At 44.1% G+C, this 23,738-nt stretch overlaps 1 pseudogene; it reads left to right on the plus strand.

The window, feature by feature from the left end:
* The first annotated feature begins 3,698 nt into the window (after positions 1 to 3,698).
* On the plus strand, positions 3,699 to 3,818 carry LOC134897219 (5S ribosomal RNA; annotated as a pseudogene).
* Positions 3,819 to 23,738: the final 19,920 nt, after the last annotated feature.

Genomic DNA, 23,738 nt, shown 5'->3' on the forward strand with positions numbered 1-23,738 from the left:
CGTTTGCTAGTCTTGTATGGCTGTAAATATCACTAGACCAACATATGTCGTCTACTGGGGAATCCCATATAGGCAGCTGGAATCTGATCCTTCTAAATACAACACCAAAGATGGACAATAAGCTGCACATAGTGAGCAAGAGAGGGTCTGCATGGTGGATTTTGAAAGCGAGGGTGAAAGGAAAGGTGTCACTGCTAGTGAAGTGGGGACCTGTCAGGATCGAGTCTCTAGATATATAAAGACACACGGCTGTGTCTGACAGCACATAGCATGCAAAGAACATCAATGACAGGACACACAACGGTGTCTAAGAAAATTAAACCAAACAGCGGAATGCAGAGTCCAACAAAAAGTCACTATAATATGTCACAGGAAACAACCTAAACAAAAATCTTCATTGAGGCCAATCGGAGTAAGGCAACTAAGTCTGTGTATCCATTGTAGTTCTCGTTGTAGCAAAATTCTGTCCCGATCACCCCCACGTTGTAGGGGCGGTATGTGATCAATGACACAACATTTGAGCTGGTTAACAGTATGATGTGCATCCTTGAAGTATCTTGCAACTGGTAAGTTAGTAAAGTCTTTTGAGGTGTCTGTAGCAATTAGGCACTTCTTGATAGATGAGCGGTGTTGGCTGATTCGTTCTTTCATCATTCTACCAGTCTTGCCTACATACAGACGGTTGCATGGGCATCTCAAAATGTAAACAACAAATCTACTGTTACAGTCCAGCCTATATTTGATGGAATATTCCCTCCCATCAGTGGGCTTTTTGAAGTGATTGCCTATTATCAGAAAAGAGCAATTCGAACATCCTGTACACTTATATACTCCCGGTTTGGTGGTAAGCCAATTGGACATGTGTCTAGGTTTCCGCTGTGAAAAGTCTGTCTTGACCAAAAGGTCCTTGAGATTCAGTCCTCGTCTATAAGCAAATCTTGGTATTAGAGATAAGTCTTTTTTTAATGTTGGATCACTGGATATCAAATGCCAATGTTCCCTGATGTGGTTACATATAAAGGCTGATGCTGTGGTGAACATACTGGAAAAATTGAACTTATCCCGATCTTTATTGGTAGGATCAGTTTTCACATGTAGAAGTTCAGTTCTGTTAAGTTTCTCAATCCGTGATAAAGCATTATTGATTTCATTCTTGGAGTATCCTCTGTCCAAGAATCTCTGGCACATAGATTCCAAAGCTCTTGATAATTCCGTTGGATTAGAGGTGATGCGTATCACCCTCAGCAGTTGAGAGAAAGGCAAGCCCTTTTTCAAAGGCGCTGGATGAAAACTGGAGTGCAATAAAAGAGTGTTACAGTCAGAGTCCTTACTGTAGACTGAAGTTAGCAATGTATTATTCTCCTTTTTGATGGTCACATCCAAAAAATTAATTTGTGTTTTACTGAAGGTCAAACTGAATCTGATGGTTTCAGGGAGGGTGTTGAGTTCATTGATGAATTCCAAAAGATGTTCTTCACTGCCTTGCCAAATAAAAAATAAATCATCGATGTATCATACATAAAATGATAAAAAGTGACAAAAACGTGAATTACCAATGATGTGCACCTGCTCATATGCTGCCATAAAAATCTTGGCATAAGAGAGCGCCATGTTGGAACCCATGGCGGTCCCTTGTTTCTGCAAGTAGAAACAATTTTCAAAAAGAAAATATTTTTTGTTGAGGATGACGTCAATGAGTAACATAAGAAAGGAGACTGGCGGTCCAAAATATGCGTCGCTGCTGTTGAGAAGATCTCTGCATGATTCAATACCCTATATATGGGGGATGTTGGTGTAGAGACTGGAAACGTCCAAAGTGACAAGCAAGGTATCCTCTGTCACACTCTGCACTCCTTCTAATTTCCTCAAAATGTCAGAGGTGTCCTCTATATAGCTGGATGTTCTCCTAACCAGTGGTTGCAGCTAAAAGTCGACCAATTGGGAAAGGGGCTGACACAGGGACCCTCTGGCCGAGATAATAGGTCGTCGAGGAGGCTGAGTTAGTGATTTGTGTATTTTTGGAAGTGTATACAAAAATAGAATTTTGGGATGTGTGGTGGTCAAAAATTCAGCTGTGCTTTGATTGATATAGCCATTGTTGAGTCCCATTTGTATAATAGAGTCAATCTCTGTTTTGAACACTCCTGTTAGATCATAAGTGAGTTTCTGATAACACATGGTATCCGAGAGCTGGCTGTTGGCCTCCTATATGTAGTAGTCGTAATCAAGGAGTACGATTCCTCTGCCTTTGTCCACAGCTCTGATGATTAACTGGGTGTCGTTGCGCAATGAGTCAATGGCTTTTCTCTCTCCCAATGTGATGTTTTGATGGTTAATTCTTTGGTTGGCGATGTATGGAATGGTATCCCTTTTGAGAACCCTCATAAAAGTGTGTAAAGAAGGATTTTGTGATGGTGGGTCAAATAGGCTTGGCTTTTTTGGTAAACTTAACTGGTTGGTGGAGGATGTTGATCCTGAATCGAGGTTAGTTCCTGCAAAAAAATCTTTAAGCCGAAGTTGCCTGCCAAATTTGTAAAGATCCACATGCCATTTAAATTCATCCTGTGTTACTGTGGGAACAAAGGATAGGCCTTTGTTCAGAATGGTGTTAGGGAATGCTGGGACAGATTGAAGACTACCATTTCTAATTGTGTTTTTGTTGTCTTTTCCTTTATTTTTCTCCCACCTCGCCGGGTGGGTACAGCGGGTTTTTTGGCGGTCTTCTATTCCTGGAGGATCTCTGTAAAGATGTAAAGTTTTGGCCAGAGGTAGATGGAGCATCTGAGTCGCTTGCCGAAGTTTAGGGCTGGCTGTCAATGTCTGTAAAGGGTTGTATAGGTCTTCTGCCACGTTGGAACTGTGGTTTATATCTTTGGGGTTCACTACGCGAATACCAAAGATATACCCTGTTATCCTTGTAGTCAATTTTGACCTGTTTGTACTTGTTCTTTTTGAACTTCAGCAAATCACCTTTAAATTTATCTATGTTCTGGTTTAACTTGGACAGAAGCTCACTGTCTGGGGTTTGGATTGACTTAAATACGTCTGATGCTTCTAATTCGGAAATGTCCTTCCTGATATCATTCAAATCAATGCCTGCCTGTTCAATCACCAGCAGCATTGTTAAATGAACACTTATTCAGTATGTTGCACCATCTGGCGCAGAAATCATTACTATGTCTTCCCAGTGTGGGTTGGTTATGCAACCTAAACCCCCTATGAATAAATTGCTCTTTATAATATTGCGATAAGGTAAGTCCGTGAAGTTGAAGTTCAACTTGCCGTTTCTTTAATCTTAGGAGATCACTGATAAACTCCTCCGGACAGTCAGTGTGAAATGCCAGTAAGTCAGTGTCATCAAAGCGAATGCATTTTGCATCAGCATCATTAAACTGTAGCACAGATGTAATTTCCTTACTGGTAGACATTGAAAAAAAGAAAAACTATAATGATAGATATTTGTTTGCTCAGACACCGCCATGTGTCTTTATATATCTAGAGACTTGATCATGACAGGTCCCCACTTCACTAGCAGTGACACCTTTCCTTTCACCCTCGCTTTCAAAATCCGCCATGTAGACCCTCTCTTGCTCACTATGTGCAGCTTATTGTCCATCTTTGGTGTTGTATTTAGAAGGATCAGATTCCAGCTGCCTATATGGGATTCCCCAGTAGACAACATATGTTGGTCTAGTGATATTTACAGCCATACCACACTGGCAAATGTCCAATTCTGGCTGATCTTGGAAACTAAGCAGTGTTGGGCCCAGTCAGTACCAGTATCGGTGACGATCTGGGAATACTGGGTGCTGTACATCACTCATTTAATACCACAAGGCAGCGGACATTGTGCATTCTGTGGGTTTTCTCCCCAATAGGGCAGTTTGGATTCTTTTTGCACATATATTCTTATTTATATTGATTGCCGTAACAAGTGGGCATTGCTTTGCAGTAGGTTGTTTTGAGGATTGTCCTTGTGTCACCTGCTATTATTTCTATTAGACCTGTCATTCCTTCCTGCTTTTTGCACCTTGCACTTTCTAGCCAGCACCTTCAGGGAACCCTGTTCTGCTGAGCTTCAGCACTATTTCTTTTACTTTTTTAAACACATCACTTAATTTCATTCACTTCTGTTTTGATATACAGCGTCCCTGCAATTCCGCTCACTATCAGCATGCCATTTACTAGTCAGGCTGCTGAGACCACTCGCCGCACGTTTTGCTGCGCTCCGGAGCCATTGCTATGCATGACACTGGGTTTGTTTAGCTTAGTTACCAGTGTCATGGAGTGGGAGGAGACATCAGGGGATGCATTAGGCATGCCCGGACTTGTCTCAGCCCATGTCCTGATGCTGCTGGGTTGATTGTGGTGCCATTTAAGGCTTATATTTCGTGTTCTGACAACAGTGCAGTTAGCCCCTGAGGAAGACCAGTCGGTTGAAACAGCTGTCGGGCTGTGTTTGCTGTATTTGCTGTACTTCACCATGCCATTTGGTTAAGGAATAAATCCTGCTTTTCTTTCATCTTCACGTGAGTGCTGGCTTGTCTACTTTTTCTGCATCGCTGGAGAAGTTAGTGTTTTAAATTTATTGCTGCTTTGCACCACCATTTTTTGCTTTACACACATAGGCTTTGAGTGCTGTCATGATTTTATATATAAATATATATATATATATATATATATAATGATGAGAATGGTATTTTAGTATTAGTATATAGAAATATAAGTGATGAGATTGATGATACTCTTACCGTGTGACACAATGAAGATTTCAGCTCATACTGTGTATCATAATGTGAATTTTGTGTGGCGTAATGTGAAATTCGGCTCATACCGTGTGGCGTAATGTGAATGTGGTTCATACCGTGTGACATAATGTAAATTTTCGGCTCATACTGTGTGGTGTAAAGTGAATTTTGCCTAATACCGTGTGACATAATGTGAATTTCGGCTCATACTGTGTGACATATTGCAAATTTTGGTTCATACTGTGCGGTGTAATATGAATAAGGGGCACTACTGTCAGCAGTTGGTGAGTATGGTAACGTGTGACAAATGCTGGTGTCCTGCAGAGGAGGAGTCTGATGGCACAGGTGTAAATTATAAACTTGTGTTATATTAAAACTCAAATGTTTGGCCCCCTAAACCTCCTGTGATTTTCAGAGTGGCCCACTCAAAATCAGTGTGTAGGTGCTGGGGGTGCAGGGATGGTGTGTGTGTGTGTGTGTGGGAAGGAGTGGAATGTATATTCACCTAGGCCCACCAATCTCTAGGTCCGCCCCTGGGTCAGGGATAGGTTGGGGAAGTGTAAGCAGCGATAGGGAGCAGCGGCAGCTAGGGCTCAGGGTATCATTATGTTTAATTTTATTTCTCTGGGGTGTATTATATCTATTTTCTTATTAGCAACATGGGACAAATTAGAGTAAGCCATGTGATTTCTCTTACATCCGAAGAGGATGCTGGGGTTCCATTTAGAACCATGGGGTATAGGGGGTCATTCCGAGTTGTTCGCTCGCTAGCAGTTTTTAGCAGCCGTGCAAACGCTATGCCGCCTCCCACTGGGAGTGTATTTTAGCATAGCAAAAGAACGAACAAAAGGATCGCAGAGCGGCTACAAAAAATTTTTGTGCAGTTTCAGAGTAGCTTCAGACCTACTCAGCGCTTGCGATGACTTCAGACTGTTCAGTTCCTGGTTTAATGTGACAAACCCACCCAGCGTTCGGCCAGCCACGCCTGCAGTGCGACTGAAGAGCTTCGCTAGACCTTGTGTAAAATGACATCGTCCGTTATGCATATGCATGTGCAGAAGTGCCATTGTTTTGCATCATCGCTGCACAGCAAACATTTTCAGCTAGCGATCAACTCGGAATGACCCCCATAGACGGGTCCTTTGGGAGCCACTGACACTTTAAGAGTTTAACAGTGCGGGCTGGCTCTTCCCTCTATGCCCCTCCTACTAGACTAAGTTTAGAAAATGTGCCCGGAGGAGCCGGTCACAGCTTGCGGAGCTCCTAGGAGTTTTCTTAGTTTTATCGTTTTCTAGAGTTTGTTATTTTACAGACAGGCTGCTGGCAACAGCCTCCCTGCTTTGTGGGACTTAGGGGGGGGGGGGGGGGGGGTAGGATCCAACCCAGAGAGGTAAATGGCCCCTATCTCCACTGACAGGACACTGAGCTCCTGAGGGTGATGATCGTTAGCCACCCGAGGTGACTGCTCACTCCCACAGCATGCCACCACCCCCTAACAGAGCCAGAAGAGAGAAGAGTGGTGAATCTGACGCCGGAGTCCTGGTAAGCGGGTCCCCGTAAGGAAGGAGTGGGAGCACAGCTCTGACAGGCTGCACTCCGGAAGGTTCAGTGGCACACTGTGTACGGCACTGTGAGGGGCGTCCTGGGCCAGCGCGTTACCCTACACTGGTTAGACATAGCTTTCAAGGTCTAACCCACTGTTTGCTGCAAAAATTACCTCAGGCCAGTATAATCTCTAAGTGCGGGAAGACGCGCCATTACAGGGGGCGGATCTTCTCTTCAGAGCGGATCCAGCACTCACCAGCGCCATTTTTTCCCTGCAGACACACGCTGACAGGGAACGCTGTCCTCCACATAACTACACTGAGGTAAAAGGTGTTATAAAAGGGGGGAATGATATTATGTACTAGCTACCCTGTTAAGGTTACGCTAGTCAGCGGGGTTTTTATCTTTATAAAAGCCTATAAGGGCGCGCTGTGGCTGGCTTCTTGTGCTCTGTGACTCTCTGAAGTTATACTGGGGGAGGATACTGTGTTGACATTTTCCTGTGTGTGTAATCCTCTTTACCATGTTTAAGCGACTTTGTCCTGTACTGCAGAATGTATATCTTCTCCTGGGGAGTCTATACCATGCTCAAAACTGTACATATCTCAGGCTTCGGTGGCAGATCCGCCTGAGGTGGCCTCCATAAGGTAACATAGTAACATAGTAACTAAGGTTGAAAAAAGACAATTGTCCATCGAGGTCAACCTATTTGTGGTCTCCTATGCAGTCTTATTATAGGACTAGTTATTTTTATGTTAGGACTAGTTAATTTAACTATAATGCGGGCCTATGCGCCATATATTTATCCAATAGGAATTTATCTAACCCATTCTTAAAGGTGTTGACTGAGTCTGCAGTTACTACTCTCTCAGGCAGGGAATTCCAAACACGTATTGTCCTTACTGTGAAAACACCTTTTTGCCTCAATTTGCGGAAACTCCTCTCCTCTAACCTATTGCACACAGTATTCAAGATGTGACCTCACTAGTGATTTATATAATTTGAGTATAATACTCTCGTCCCTTGCATCAATTCCCCGTTTTATGCATGCTAATATCTTATTAGCCTTCTTTGCTGCACTCCTACTTTGGGTACTGCTGCTTAATTTGTTATCTATGTGAACCCCTAAGTCTTTTTCCAGTACAGAATCCCCTAATATTACCCCATTTAGTACGTAGGTGTAATTTTTGGTCTTGCCCCCACAGTGCATTAACTTACACTTGTCTGTGTTGAATCTCATTCTCCATTTTGCTGCCCATGTTTCCAGTTTAGTTAAGTAGTTCTGAAGAGACTCAGCATCCCCCTCCGTATTTATAACCTTACACAATTTGGTATCGTCTGCGAAAATTGACACGCTCTCTAGACCTACTGTTAGGTCATTGATGAAAATGATGAACAAAAGTGGTCTAAGTACAAACCCTTGTGGCACACCACTTAGTACTTTAGTCCAATTTGAAAATGATCCATTGACCACAATACGCTGCTCCTTATTATCTAACCAATTACTGACCCAAGTGCATATTGTGCTCCCTAGCCCTATTTCTTGTAGTTTATAGATAAGACGCATGTGCGGTACAGTGTCGAAAGCTTTGGCAAAGTCTAAAAAAGATTATATCCACCTCCTTACCCTGATCCAGGTTCGCACTTACTGTTTCATAAAAGCCAAGTAAGTTGGTCTGACATAATCTGTCCTTCACAAATCCATGTTGGTTCCTTTTAATGACCTTATTTGCTTCAAGGAACTTTTGAATACTGTCCCTTAGAATACCATCCAATACTTTCCCCACTATAGATGTAAGACTAACTGGTCTATAATTACCTGGTTCAGCTTTACTCCCCTTTTTAAATATCGGCACTACCTCCGCTATACCCAGTCCTTGGGAACCATACCCAATTTAACCGAATCCATGAAGATCAAAAGTAGAGGTCTTGCTAATTCAGCGTGCAGTTCCATCAGAACCCTCGGGTGAATTCCATCGGGACCAGGTGATTTATTAATCTTTAATGGTAATCTTCAGATGCATTCAGTGTTACCTGAGCGCATATGAAGATTTATAAGGTGCACAATAAATTCAGTAAAACCTTTTAAAAAACCTGTATGAATTAATTTGCATAATGGTACTGTTCTTAAAATGTAATATTCAACAGCTGCTCCCATAAGACACTCTGGATGTCAGTTAGAAACTAATGTATATAATTAATCATTGAAAGGACAATGATAACAAGCGCTTAATATGAGTACAACATAATTATTTTAATAACTTATTAAAAGAGATATAAATTAAACAATCTCAAGTAAATCAAAAAAAAGCTGATGTTTCAATATGCTCACTGCAGTGCACACAATTATAGATTATAAGCTTGAATAACATATGTCCATTGATTGTATTTTGATTCCGGTATTAGGACACAAACAAAAGTCCTAGAGGTTGTGTCTAGAGAATTAATGTCAGCCAGAGCTTAGACAAAGTCCAGGTTGCCTCTCATAGACTTTTTAATGTATCCAATGTTCATATAAAGATTTAATTAGCATGCCGACAATTTATATAGTGCTCAGTGCGGAGTATAAATGTAATTAGTGTCCGTTTTAACAATGAAAAATAGAGAGGTGGAATTTCCAGACCAGGCTGTCACGGAACTCTATCCACCAAACTGCTGGTATCCCTCGGACACGCACTGTAGAGCTGTTCAGTTGACCCCGTGATACGCCTGATGAACGAGGATATCCAACGGAGGATTTACCGGATATGACAGTCACGGCTCTTTTTCCTCACAGTTTGGTGTTCACGGTCAGGCTACCATATGGAGAGGCAGCAACTGGGATGGCTTAAGTCGGCTGGAGCTTAGAGTGTGCACACCGGAGTTGTCTCTACATGTTTCTCCGCTGCTATAGTCGGCGGTTTCCTCAGGAGATTAGTACAGGTACCCTTGTGAGGTGTATTTTTAAAGGTCCATCAGCCAATGGAGAAAATCCCATTAATTTGGGTATCACCTGTGCAAAATCAGCACACCAGCTTAATCATTTATATAGTGATCCAAGAGCTTTGAAAATCACACTAAAACATATTGAGTGTACCCAAAATATTTTGTATCATATACATAAATATGCAATTTTCACACAGGTATAATAAACAATAAAAAGTCACAGAATAAAAATCTATATATATATTTATATTTTTGCATCACAGAGAAATAGATAATTACTAAATGATCCCCACATCTACCACTATTAGTATTACATTTCCACTCCATTGAAAACATGAGCCACTGTGGCTCATATAGCAAGTCACAAGACCCCAACCAACAAGGTCATAGGATCGAGTCTCATCCCAACCCGCAAAATACAGGGCTGATCCATTTATTATTTTATTTTGTTTTATTTTATTATAATTCTTTTGTTTTCTTCTTAGGTCCATAACTTTGGGGACCCTATAGATACCCCACAAATTAAAAATGGTTTAATATCACAGAGAGATATATATGGACATTAACCAACATGGTTTCAAGACCAAGTCCCACCGCAACCCGACAACCAACATGAACATAGAACCAACCCAATTATTAATCTAATTATTTTGGTATTACGTTCGCAATTAATTGCGAACGTAATACCAAAAGAATTAGATTAATAATTGGGTTGGTTCTATGTTCATGTTGGTTGTCGGGTTGCGGTGGGACTCGGTCTTGAAACCATGTTGGTTAATGTCCATATATATCTCTCTATGATACTAAACCATTTTTAATTTGTGGGGTATCTATAGGGTCCCCAAAGCTATGGACCTAAGAAGAAACCAAAAGAATTATAATAAAATAAAACAAAACAAAATAAAATAATAAATGGGTCAGCCCTGTATTTTTCGGGTTGGGACAAGACTTGATCCTATGACCTTGTTGGTTGGGGTCTGGTGACTTACTATATGAGCCACAGTAGCTCATGTTTTCAATGGAGTGGAAATGTAATACTAATAGTGGTAGATGTGGGGATCATTTAGTAATTATCTTTTTCTCTGTGATGCTAAAATATAAATATATATATAGATTTTTATTCTGTGACTTTTTATTGCTTATTATACCTGTGTGAAAATTGCATATTTATGTATATGATACTAAATATTTTGGGTACACTCAATATGTTTTAGTGTGCTTTTCAAAGCTCTTGGATCACTATATAAATTATTAAGCTAGTGTGCTGATTTTGCACAGGTGATACCCAAATTAATGGGATTTTCTCCATTGGCTGATGGACCTTTAAAAATACACCTCACAAGGGCACCTGTACTAATCTCCTGAGGAAACCGCCAACTATAGCAGCGGAGAAATGCATAGAGACAGCTCCGGTGTGCACACTCTAAGCTCCAGCCGACTTAAGCCATCCCAGTTGCTGCCTCTCCATATGGTAGCCTGACCGTGAACACCAAACTGTGAGGAAAAAGAGCTGTGACTGCCATATCCCGTAAATCCTCCGTTGGATATCCTCGTTCATCAGGCGTATCACGGGGTCAACTGAATAGCTCTACAGTGCGTGTCCGAGGGATAGCAGCAGTTTGGTGGATAGAGTTCCGTGACAGCCTGGTCTGGTAATTCCACCTCTCTATTTTTCATTGTTCAAAACGGACACTAATTACATTTATACTCCGCACTGAGCACTATATAAATTGTCGGCATGCTAATTAAATCTTTATATGAACATTGGATACATTAAAAAGTCTATGAGAGGCAACCTGGACTTTGTCTAAGCTCTGGCTGACATTAATTCTCTAGACACAACCTCTAGGACTTTTGTTTGTGTCCCAATACCGGAATCAAAATACAATCAATGGACATGTGTGATTCAAGCTTATAATCTATAATTGTGTGCACTGCAGTGAGCATATTGAAACATCAGCTTTTTTTTATTTACTTGAGATTGTTTAATTTATATCTCTTTTAATATGTTATTAAAATAATTATGTTGTACTCATATTAAGCGCTCCTTATCATTGTCCTTACAATAATTAATTATATACATGACTTATTAATCTTTAACTTTTTTAATCGTCACAGACTACCTCCTCACACAAATAAACATTTAGCAGTGGGACATTATCTTTGTTGAGATTTTGTGCTAGACCCAGCATTTGGTCCTCTCTGGTAAATACCGTTGAAAAAAACTTGTTTAGTTTGTTTGCTATGTCATTATAATTTTTTATTAAGACTCCCCTCTTATCCTTTAAAGGGCCTATACTCTCCTTCTTTAGTCTCTTACTGTTGATGTACTTTAAAAAATTGGGATTTGCTTTGCTTTCCTTTGCTACTAGTCTTTCAGTTTCTACTTTAGCTGCTCTTATTCCTTTTTTGCGTATTTTGTTAGTCTTTATAGTGTTGAAATTACTCCGCATCCCCCTCAGATTTGTATTTTTTAAATGCTCATCTTTTTTTGTCCATTGATTCCTTTATATTTTTGTTAAACCACATTGGTTTGGGATTTTTATTCTTTTTTTTGCTGCTGGTGGGAATAAATTTACAAGTATTATTAATTAGCAGTGAATTAAATACATCCCATTTCTCTGTAGTATTTTTTCCTTGAAGCAGAATTTCCCATTCAATGTCCCTTAACGCTTCCTTCATCATGTCAAAGTTGGCTTTGCTAAAGTTTAGAGTTCTAGTTGAGCCATGTGACGACACGTGATGACACAGCCGGTGCTTTGTGTCGCACAGTGGTAAACGACACATTATTACTTTCCTAGCCCTGGTCCTACACATGGACTTCACCAATTGCCAATATGTTATTAGTTATATGCTAGGCAATATTGTATTGTATTGTGTGGTTATTATATTGTACAGTTATATTTTATCTGTTATATTTGGTATATGTAGTCTATTTGGTTATTATATATTCAATGTAATTGTTAACTGAATAAGTCTAGGCCAGAGTGTTAGTAACATAGTTAAATCAGTTCATTGTAATGTAAGTGTTACGTTCCTGATGCTCAGAACTAGAGAGATGTTGCGTAGTGAGTCCAGAGCACCAGGACGTGACGCTGAAATAAGGGGTGGTACGGGAATAGCCCCTAGCACCCTACCTCCATTGTTTTACCCGTGTGGTCAGTTCACGCCTGAGTGACTATGGTTTCTTGGGCCCACGGCAGCTGGGTTTGAAGGGCGGATTAGGTCTGCCCAACTCCGATGCCCCCAGGTCTTAGAGTGAGACAAGGCATGAACCGAGACAGGATAATAACAAGGGGACCTCTAACTAAAGCAAACAGAAAGCTAGGGGCTACTAACTACCCTAAAACTAAATATATGTGCGGCACGCTGCCAAAGGAAAAGAACAACAAAAGATACCACTGTCCACTCCCCCACACGGCACCGCCGAGTTCCGTGGAGGACAGTGAAAAGCGGAAACCTCCGCAAAAACCACCAATACAAAATTAACACAAGGACTAAGCGGCCTAGGCCGCAACACGCGGCAGAAGCCGCTACTCACGAAACCGGGAGAGAACCCCAACAAGCGAGAACCCCCAGATGACTGCAACAGGTACCTTTGGACAGGAAGGATTCCCAGGACCGGCTTCAGAACTCCAGAACTCAGGAGCACAGGGAGCAGGATTGACCAGATACAGCTGACCAGGAACAGACATTGCAAGGCAGGAACAGCATACAGGAAGCTATCACCGGCGAGGCTGCAGTGTGCTGGCTCCCATAAAAAGACCCTGCTGGCCAATGACAGGAGGGCCAGCAAGACCAGCCCCCAGACCCTAATTACTAGTTGCCGTGCAGCTGCCCTGCTGCACGAGCAACTAATCAATCCTATCTGGCAACGGGGAACGCGGTCCGCCAATGGCGTCCCCGTTGCTACGGACCCAGCGGCTGAGGACGCCCGGCATCCTACCGTTGCCAGGGACCCGGTGGCTACAGTACACATGGTGTCCTGGCTTTGCTAGGCGCCGGGCGGGCAGGGAGGGAGGTGCGGCGGCCGTGAGCATCGCTCGGAAGCAGACTGAGCAGCCCCGCGGACCGCGGCACCTAACAGTACCCCCCCTTGAGGAGACGTTAAAGAACCCCTAAAGCCGGGTTTCTGAGGAAATTCCTGAAAGAATAATCTCTTAAGTTTAGGGGCATGTAAATTGTTATCCAGGACCCAAGACATTTCTTCCGGGCCATAGCCTTTCCAGTGAACCAAAAAATAAAGTCGGCCCCGAGAAACTTTGGAATCTAAAACCTTCTCCACCAAGAACTCGTGTTGCCCCTGAACATCCACCAGAGGTCTACCCTGGGAAGTCTTCCGAGGGAATCTCCTGGAAGAAAAATACTGCTTCAGAAGGGAACAGTGAAAAGTATTGCCAATTTTGAGTGATTTAAGCAAGCGTAGCCGAAAAGCAACTGGGTTGACCTTCTTAACGATAAGGAACGGTCCAATAACTTTGGGTTCCAATCTAGCCGAGGGTTGTCAGAGCTTGATGTTGCGGGTTGACAACCACACCTTATCTCCCACCTTAAAAGTGCATGGGCGTCGGAACCTATCAGAAATTTTTTTTTCTCGGAAGGCAGCCTTCTTAAGGGCAAGGTGCACTTTTTTCCAAATAATTCTGAGACGGGAAGTTAAGGTCAACGAGGAGACTGGAAAATGAGGGTAAAAAGAATTGGCTCTAGGATGAAAGCCCAAGACCGAAAAGAATGGGGACTCCTTGGTGGAAGAATGACAAGAGTTATTATAGGCAAACTCGGCCAAAGGAAGAAATTCAGACCAATCATTCTGAAGTTTGGCCGAATATAGCCGTAAATACTGTTTTAACGACTGATTAACACGTTCAGTTTGTCCGTTAGACTGTGGATGGTACCCAGATGTTAAAGAGAGTTTCATATTTAATGAAGCACAAAAACGTTTCCAGAAACAGGCGATGAATTGCGGTCCCTGATAAGAGACAATATCCCTGGGTAAACCATGGAGCCTGAACACATGGCGGAGAAACAAAACTGCCAACCCTTGAGCAGAGGGTAATCGGGGGAGAGCAATGAAGTGGGCCATCTTACTAAAACGGTCTACTACTACCCAAATGACTCGAAATCCAGTTGAAAGAGGAAGGTCCACCACGAAATCCATGGATATATGTGACCATGGCCTGAGAGGAACGGCTAGAGGCATGAGTTGCCTGACCGGCAACGATCGAGATACCTTGTACTGAGCACAAACCTGACAGGAACGGACAAATTCCCTTACATCTTTAGAAAGATTAGGCCACCACACTGAGCGAGAGATTAACTCCAAGGTCTTAGTGATACCCGGATGACCAGAAACCTTATTATCATGAAACTCAGCTAGAACAGTGCCTCTCAGAAATTCAGGGACGAAGAGACGATCTGCAGGAGTGACTTTGGGATCCTGCTGCTGAAGCTGGACTAGCTGTGTAAATAAATCCTGTGTGAGGCCAGCCCGGATGACAGACGATGGGACTATGGGGGTAGTAGCCGGGTGGTTATTGTGAACCGGAAGAAAACAATGTGACAGGGCATCGGCTTTTGTATTCTTGGAACCAGGCCTGAAGGTGATAATAAACCTGAAACTAGTAAAAAAAAATGCGCCCAACGTGCCTGTCGAGCATTAAGCCGTTTAGCTGACTCAATATACTGCAGGTTCTTGTGGTCAGTAAACACCGTAATGGTATGCCTTGCTCCTTCCAGCCAGTGCCTCCACTCCTCGAAAGCCCATTTAACTGCCAACAATTCTCGATTACCAACATCATAGTTGTATTCTGCGGAGGAGAATTTTCTGGACATGAAGGCACATGGGTGTAATTCCTGAGAAAGGATAGCCCCCACTCCAACCTCTGAGGCATCTATCTCGACAATAAAGGGGAGATCCGGGTTAGGGTGTCTGAGTACTGGAGCTGAGACAAAGGCCTGCTTTATGGCCAGGAAGGCAGACTTGGCTTCAGGCGACCAATTGGAAGGGTCCGCTCCTTTTTTAGTCAATGCCACAATAGGAGCAACCAAATCTGAGAAGGTATGAATAAAACGCCTATAGTAATTTGCAAACCCTAAAAAGCGCTGAATTGCTTTTAAGTTCGTGGGTTGTGCCCAATTTAGGATGGCCTGGAGTTTTTTTGGTTCCATGAAAAACCCCTTAGGAGAAATAATATACCCCAGGAAGGACACTTCTGTGATGTGGAAATCACATTTCTCCAGTTTGGCGTATAAATGATTTTCCCGTAACTTCTGAAGGACCAGTCGCACATGGGTAATATGTTGTTCAAAAGACTCAGAGTAAATCAAAATGTCGTCTAAATAAACGACTACGAACTTTCCTAGAAAGTCGCGAAGGACGTCGTTAATGAGATCTTGAAAAACAGCAGGAGCATTAGACAGCCCAAACGGCATCACCAGGTATTCATAATGTCCCGACTGTGTGCTGAAAGCCGTCTTCCACTCATCCCCAGATTTTATTCGGATGAGATTGTAAGCCCCTCTAAGATCGATCTTGGAAAAGATAACGGCAGTCCGGTGCTGATCAAATAGTTCTGAAATTAGTGGCAAGGGGTAGGTGTTTTTAACAGAAATTTTATTCAGAGCCCGATAATCAATACATGGTCTGAGCGACCCATCTTTTTTCTCAACAAAAAAGAACCCTGCACTAAATGGAGATTTTGAGGGCCTAATGAAGCCTTTTTTTAGGCTCTCCTGTACATAATCATTCATTGCCATAGTTTCCGGCCCAGACAGGGCATATAGTCTCCCTTTAGGCAAAGAGGCACCGGGAACTAAGTCAATAGCGTAGTCATAGGACCGATGAGGAGGCAGAATATCCGCATTACCCTTGGAGAAAACATCGGCAAAGTCCTGATATTCCAAAGGAATAAGTTCTGGGGTGACTGCCGCAACCCGGACTGGACGGGAAATACATTCCTTAACACAAAAAGGACTCCATCGGGAAATCTCCCCAGACCGCCAATCTATGGTGGGATTATGAAAGGCTAGCCAGGGGTGACCCAAAACTACGGGGACAGCCGGACAATGGGTAAAGAAAAATTCGATTTTCTCCGAATGTAGGGCTCCCACTGTCAGTAGTACTGGAGGTGTGCAGTGAGTGATTACCCCATTAGAAAGCGGACCACCATCCAATCCGTGCATGGTGATACGTTTATCCAAAGGTATCTGTGGAACGCCCAGAGCCTGAGCCCAACCAAGATCCATGAAATTTCCTGCAGCTCCACTGTCGACGAAGGCCGACACCAACGAACTGAGACTACCAAAGGAATTTTTTACAGGAACTAATAAGGAATCAGTAGAGGAGATCAATTGCAGACCCAAGTGAACCCCCTCACAATTCACTTGGTCAAAGCGTTTCCCTGCTTATTCGGGCAATTACGTGCGATATGTCCCTTGCCACCACAATACAAGCAAAGACCAGAATTTAGCCTTCTGGTTCTTTCCTCTGGGGACAGCCGGGAGAGACCCATTTGCATGGGCTCCTCGACGTCCTCAGGGAAAGTATACACACATGGACTGGGCCTGAAACTAGCTCCTCTTTCAGCCCTCCGCTCCCGGAGACGACGATCAATTTTAATAGCAAGCTCCATGAGTTTGTCTAAAGTCTCTCGAGCGGGGTACTGAAGGAGACTGTCTTTAATAACTTCAGACAAACTGAGGCAAAACTGACTGCGCAGGGCCGGGTCATTCCAGCCACAGTCGTTCGAGCAACTGCGAAACTCAGTACAATACGCCTCTGCTGGATTTTTCCCTTGCTTAAGTGCACGCAGGTGGCTCTCAGCCGACGCTTCTCTATCAGGGTCATCGTACAGAAGGCCTAGAGACTTAAAAAAGGCATCTACAGAAAGCAAGGCAGCATCATCGGCTTTTAGCCCAAAAGCCCAGGTTTGCGGATCGCCTTGTAGCAAAGACCTCACAATCCCGACCCGTTGAGACTCAGTACCAGAGGATCGGGGCCTTAAATGAAAATAAAGCCTACAAGCTTCCTTGAAATTAAAAAAATCCTTTCGGTTACCTGAAAAACGGTCAGGAAGGTGCATCTTTGGTTCTGGAATCATACTCGGGGAGGATCGCAAAAGATCTTCCTGCGATCTCACCCGAAGAGTAAGATCCTGAACCATCTGAGTTAGTTCCTGAATCTGGTTGGCCAAAAGCTGGCTGGGATTTGGTCCTAATACTGCCGGATTCACGAGGCCGAATTTCAAGGCCCACCATAAACAAATAACTCTTTATATTATTATCTTTTTTTTTTTTTTGGGCCGGTGATAATGTTACGTTCCTGATGCTCAGAACTAGAGAGATGTTGCGTAGTGAGTCCAGAGCACCAGGACGTGACGCTGAAATAAGGGGTGGTACGGGAATAGCCCCTAGCACCCTACCTCCATTGTTTTACCCGTGTGGTTAGTTCACGCCTGAGTGACTATGGTTTCTTGGGCCCACGGCAGCTGGGTTTGAAGGGCGGATTAGGTCTGCCCAACTCCGATGCCCCCAGGTCTTAGAGTGAGACAAGGTGTGAACCGAGACAAGATAATAACAAGGGGACCTCTAACTAAAGCAAACAGAAAGCTAGGGGCTACTAACTACCCTAAAACTAAATATATGTGTGGCACGCCGCCAAAGGAAAAGAACAACAAAAGATACCACTGTCCACTCCCCCACACGGCACCGCCGAGTTCCGGGGAGGACAGTGAAAAGCGGAAACCTCAGCAAAAACCACCAATACAAAATTAACACAAGGACTAAGCGGCCTAGGCCGCAACACGCTGCAGAAGCCACTACTCACGAAACCGGGAGAGAACACCAACAAGCGAGAACCCCCAGATGACTGCAACAGGTTCACTTGGACAGGAAGGATTCCCAGGACCGGCTTCAGAACTCCAGAACTCAGGAGCACAGGGAGCAGGATCGACCAGATACAGCTGACAAGGAACAGACGTTGCAAGGCAGGAAAAGCAAACAGGAAGCTATCACCGGCGCGGCTGCAGTGTGCTGGCTCCCATAAAAAGACCCTGCTGGCCAATGACAGGAGGGCCAGCAAGACCAGCCCCCAGACCCTAATTACTAGTTGCCGTGCAGCTGCCCTGCTGCACGAGCAACTAATCAATCCTATCTGGCAACGGGGAACGCGGTCCGCCAATGGCGTCCCCGTTGCTACGGACCCAGCGGCTGAGGACGCCCGGCGTCCTAGCGTTGCCAGGGACCCGGCGGCTACAGTACGCACAGCGTCCTGGCATTGCCAGGCGCCGGGCGGGCAGGGAGGGAGGTGCGGCGGCCGTGTGCGTCGCTTGGAAGCAGACCGAGCGGCGCCGCAGACCTCGGCACCTAACAGTAAGTCCCCTAGCTGTACACTCAGATGTGATTAGGATGAGTAGGTTATGTAGTAAACAGGTTCTGTATGGAGATGCAGGTAATCTTATCCTGTGCACTCCATTGTGTACAAGAGTCCAGACACCTCGTCTCCACTCCTGACTGACCAGCTTGTGTGATGAATAGACAGGGGAGGGTATAACAAGAGGAGTGAGCTCTGCTGGAGGGAGAGAGATCTGACAGAGTAGGTCAGAGAGTGGCAGGAGACTGGCTAAGAAGTAATGTTCTGTAAGGAGTTCCAGGAGGGATTGTTGTGTAGAATTGGATCACTGAAGTGTGCTGAGCTGTTTATAACCCATTCTGTTTAATACACCACTGTTGGTTTTTCATCTACCACCATGACTGAGTGATTTGGAACCCGGTATCCTCACATTTGGTGGCAAGCAGAGGGATCACTCAGGTTACAAGCATGGATGCAAGATATTACAGCAGATTGGAGGCAGCAGCACAATATTACAAAGACATCAAGAAGGGAGTCCTGCAAGGACTGTGTCATGGAAAAAAAATTGTAATCAATACAGTGGATACCAAGGAATCCCTAATTGGAAAACTGGCTCAATGGGACTTTGAGCACCCTTGTGATAAGGAGGAAGAAGAGGATATGGTCCAGGCCTCAGCGGAGGAGACCTGTAATGGAACCAGAACAGTGGAGCTTGTGGTTGGAAGTTTGTCAGCATATTGGCAGGCTGGGAAGCCGGATCTGTTATTTATAGTTACCAAAATGCAGTACATTTGGGAGTACTGGAATGAAGCTCAGTGGGAAATCAGCAGGTGGAGAGTATCCAGCATACAGGACAAGTTGTGTAATCTGGGGAATGCGTTCATGCACTGCAGAAGTGAAACAGCCACATGGAATCTGCAAGGGGAGCCAGAGTTTGAGGAATTCAGGGAGGAAGTGATCGAAGCAGTGGCCCAAATGACACAAAGTATACAATATACAGAAACGGAAGGGCAAGTGCAGAGTAAATTCTCTTCCTGGACAGAGCCAGAGGAAATGGCATTGGATCGGGGGCCCCTAGATACCCCAGCATGGTGAGACATTGAGGAAGAAGTCGCTACTATCACCCGACCACCACTCGAGCAACAGAGCCTCCAAGGGAATCCTTCAGGTGAGCACCAACCAGTCCTGGCTACTGAGCCATTTACGGTGTTGTGTTTGGGGGAGGCTACTGAAAATGAGAAGGAAGTGTGGTCTGTCATTCAAACACCCCAGGAGAAGATGCACTATGCCTTCCCATTTGCAGAGGTGGAAGAGGAGATCTCTGCGAGGGCAGAAGTAGGTGGTAATGTCCCAACTATAAGCATGGCTAGTGCAGATAGTGTCTCACTTCAGGCTGATCAGCATATTCGGCTGAGGGAGGCCTATTGTGAAGCTATGTTCATGGCTTCCCCAGTTATTTTATCAGAAAAGGATGTTCAGGAAGGGTCCAGTGTATCCCCAGCTATTGTATATCTCCCAGAAGATTCTGGAGGTCTGTTCCCATTCAGTGAACTTGATGGTAAGGAGCTGCAGTCTGAATGCCAGAATCTTCCCTGTGACTCAGAGAAAATCCAGGTATCAGACATGGTGAAAATAGCATCAGCTCAGGAACTGGAAGGGAACATGTTGCTCTACCCTAGGGCACCTGAATGTGTTTTGGACTGGCATTGTGTGCAAGGTGAAATGACTGACTCTAACCAGGACAATGGTGTTCAGCCAGGACATGTAACAGTGAATGCAGTGAATGGAGAAGGTAATGCCACTGTGCCTGTGAACCTACATCCATGTTCCAGTACAACCATGGTCGAGTTGGTGGGTACACACAAGGAAGCTGAGCAGATTGTACTCCAGGCCAAAGCATACAAGACTCAGAGTAGGATCCCACAAGTTAACCAGCCAGCCAGGCTGGAGGAAGCATTTACCCAGGATAGCACAGAAGAAACTTCTGGCATGAAGGAATCCCCATTGTGCCCTGACAATTACCATACCTGTGGTTCTTGTTTGGGGGAGGCAAGCCACTGTCCTGATGCACCAGAGGTGATGGAAGTGGGGTTCCCAGGGAATACATTGTTGGGGAGGGAGAGTGAGGGCCCCAGAGATCAGATTTTGTTTATGGAGGAAAACTGTGACTATCTGAAATTTGAGGTTACCCAGTTGGGTGTAGGGGAATTATTAAGTTCCCAGGCGCAGTTATTGGACTTACTGAATTACACAGTTGCACATGCTGTTACTCCAACCCAGCGGCTGTCTACAAAGGGGACTTTGATTAATGTATTTGGATGGGACACCGGGGGGAAATACAAGAACTATGGGCTGCTGATCACGTCTCCACTGGAGCCTGGTAAGACTGTATTGATTTATGTACTGTGGGCCACACACCCACCAGACCGGGGAAAGAAATTCCCATACAAGCCTCATGACAATTACCACAGACTTTGGACATAGGACGCTGGTGGGCTCCCTACAAGCTGTACAATGCTATTCATTAAACCACTAGACCCACTAGAGAAACCAGCCAGTCATTGTTATGACGGGGCACAGACTGTCTGATGTAGGAGTGCATCACTGCGCTCAGCAAGCTTCAGCTACTTAGGACACAGGCTTAGAAAGTAGGGGGAGTTAATGTGACGACACGTGATGACACAGCCGGCGCTTTGTGTCGCACAGTGGTAAAAGACACATGGTTACTTTCCTAGCCATGGTCCTACACATGGACTTCACCAATTGCCAATATGTTATTAGTTATATGCTAGGCAATATTGTATTGTATTGTGTGGTTATTATATTGTACAGTTATATTTTATCTGTTATATTTGGTATATGTTGTTTATTTGGTTATTATATATTCAATGTAATTGTTAACTGAATAAGTCTAGGCCAGAGTGTTAGTAACATAGTTAAATCAGTTCATTGTAATGTAAGTCCCCTGGCTGTACACTCAGATGTGATTAGGATGAGTGGGTTATGTAGTAAACAGGTTCTGTATTGAGATGCAGGTAATCTGATCCTGTGCACTCCATTGTGTACAAGAGACACCTCGTCTCCACTCCTGACTGACCAGCTTGTGTGATGAATAGACAGGGGAGGGTATAACAAGAGGAGTGAGCTCTGCTGGAGGGAGAGAGATCTGACAGAGAAGGTCAGAGAGTGGCAGGAGACTGGCTAAGAAGTAATGTTCTGTCAGGAGTTCCAGGAGGGATTGTCGTGTAGAATTGGATCACAGAAGTGTGCTGAGCTGTTTATAACCCATTCTGTTCAATAAACCACTGTTGGTTTTTCATCTACCACCATGACTGAGTGATTTGGAACCCGGTATCCTCACAAGCCAGTATAGGACTGCTTATGAAAACTGATATTGAATGTGACCATATTGTGATCGCTATTACCTATGGGCTGTCCTACTTCAATATTTGATACCAATTCCCCATTGTTAGTTAATACCAGGTCTAAGATTGCATTGTACCTAGTTGGTTCCTCGATTAATTGAACTAAGTAATTATCATTTAGCGTGTTTAAAAACATATTGCCCCTAGCAGTATCACATGAATTGATTTTCAGTTTATCTCGGGATAGTTAAAGTCTCCCATCACTACTATGTCTCCTACTCCTGCTGCTCTTTCAATTTGGTTCAGTAACAATTTCTCGTCAGACACATTAATACCAGGCGGCCTGAAGCATAACCCCAATAATAACTTCTTTATTCCTTTACCCCCGCATGCAATTTCTACCCATAACGTCTCAATAGTATTTACAGTCCCTTCTTGAATATCTTCCCGTATAACAGGTGTTCTTTAAGAATATATCACTTCCAGTTTTGAAAAAAGTGGGGTTTCAAATCCCACTGCTGTGCCTCTCACCCCATCTCTGTACCCTAGAAAGCGTACACTTGCCCATATAATGCATATATGAGGGGTCCAACATAGGTTTGAGGCTCTTAGGGATGAGGAATGTTATTATATATATATAATGAATGCCTTTCCACTGTGTAGGGCGTTGAACTCCTAATTTGGGAAAACCTGAGTACACCCAGAGTTATTATCCACATCCCTATAGAGTGTCTAAATTGTCAAATATGGTTGTCTTACCTGTCCCTGGTACAACCTCCATAAAGGCTAATCTCTAATACTGTACACTGCTGCAGGTGTGACTCAGAGACCCACTTTGGCATACATCTCTGGGGCTATTGTAACGTGGTCAGGCTCCTTACTGGATGATTTAGATTCTATGTGTAGAAGTGACTTGCACTTGTTTCTAAGTCACATACAGGATTCTACAGGCTACACAGTGAGACGCCATGAAGGAGATTAAACTGTATAACACAGGGACCACTGCTCTGACAGTTTCGACACACAGGGGGCGGTGGCTACACCAATGGACTGCAGATACAGAATCCGAGTAAGGTATGACAGGTCCGCCCTTCACAGGTAAGCCCTGTTGGGACGCACTGGATACGTGATTATCCATGTCAACTGCGGGTAAGTCGGTATGTCTTCCTTCCGCAGCTGCACAGACCAGGAAATTATAATCTACACCTACACTGCCTTTAGAGGACATTGGGGAAACCCAGAAAACCTGCGCTGCCAGGTTCCCAGGGACGGATTTCAAATTCGCCCTTTTTCAAACCCTTTGGTTTGTCGGTGGACCTCACTGCCTGGGGATCAGGCAGGTAGGAGTGAGACTGTAGAGATTTAGTAACACATCTGGGCGATATATACTGGCTAGACCCCTGGAAACAGTTGGGTTGTCCAGGGGTGCAGACTAGAATGTCTAGTATTCCCACCTCACAGATTATTCAAATCAGGCTTACTAGCTTCTCAGGCAGAAAGTGCACTACTGCTGGAAGCTATCATAACATTTGTCAAACTAATGTCATTATTCCAGTTCCACCTCTTTAACGTAACAAGGGTTACTATTCAAACCTGGGGTCATTGATTCTCTACAGGTGGGTGTTCAATTCAGGATGGAGTCTGGGAGTGGTGATCTCTGCTCGAGATGTAGAGGAATTCTTGGTATCCTGGGATATCGGAGGTGCGTACTTCACATTCAAACCTGGCCGCCTCTCTAGGCCTATCTAAGGTTGCACTACAACTATGTCACTTCCAGTTCCAAACACTGAACTTGGCTTCTATGCA

Source organism: Pseudophryne corroboree, chromosome 3 (assembly GCF_028390025.1).
Source record: "Pseudophryne corroboree isolate aPseCor3 chromosome 3, aPseCor3.hap2, whole genome shotgun sequence".
NCBI classification, from domain to species: domain Eukaryota; kingdom Metazoa; phylum Chordata; class Amphibia; order Anura; family Myobatrachidae; genus Pseudophryne; species Pseudophryne corroboree.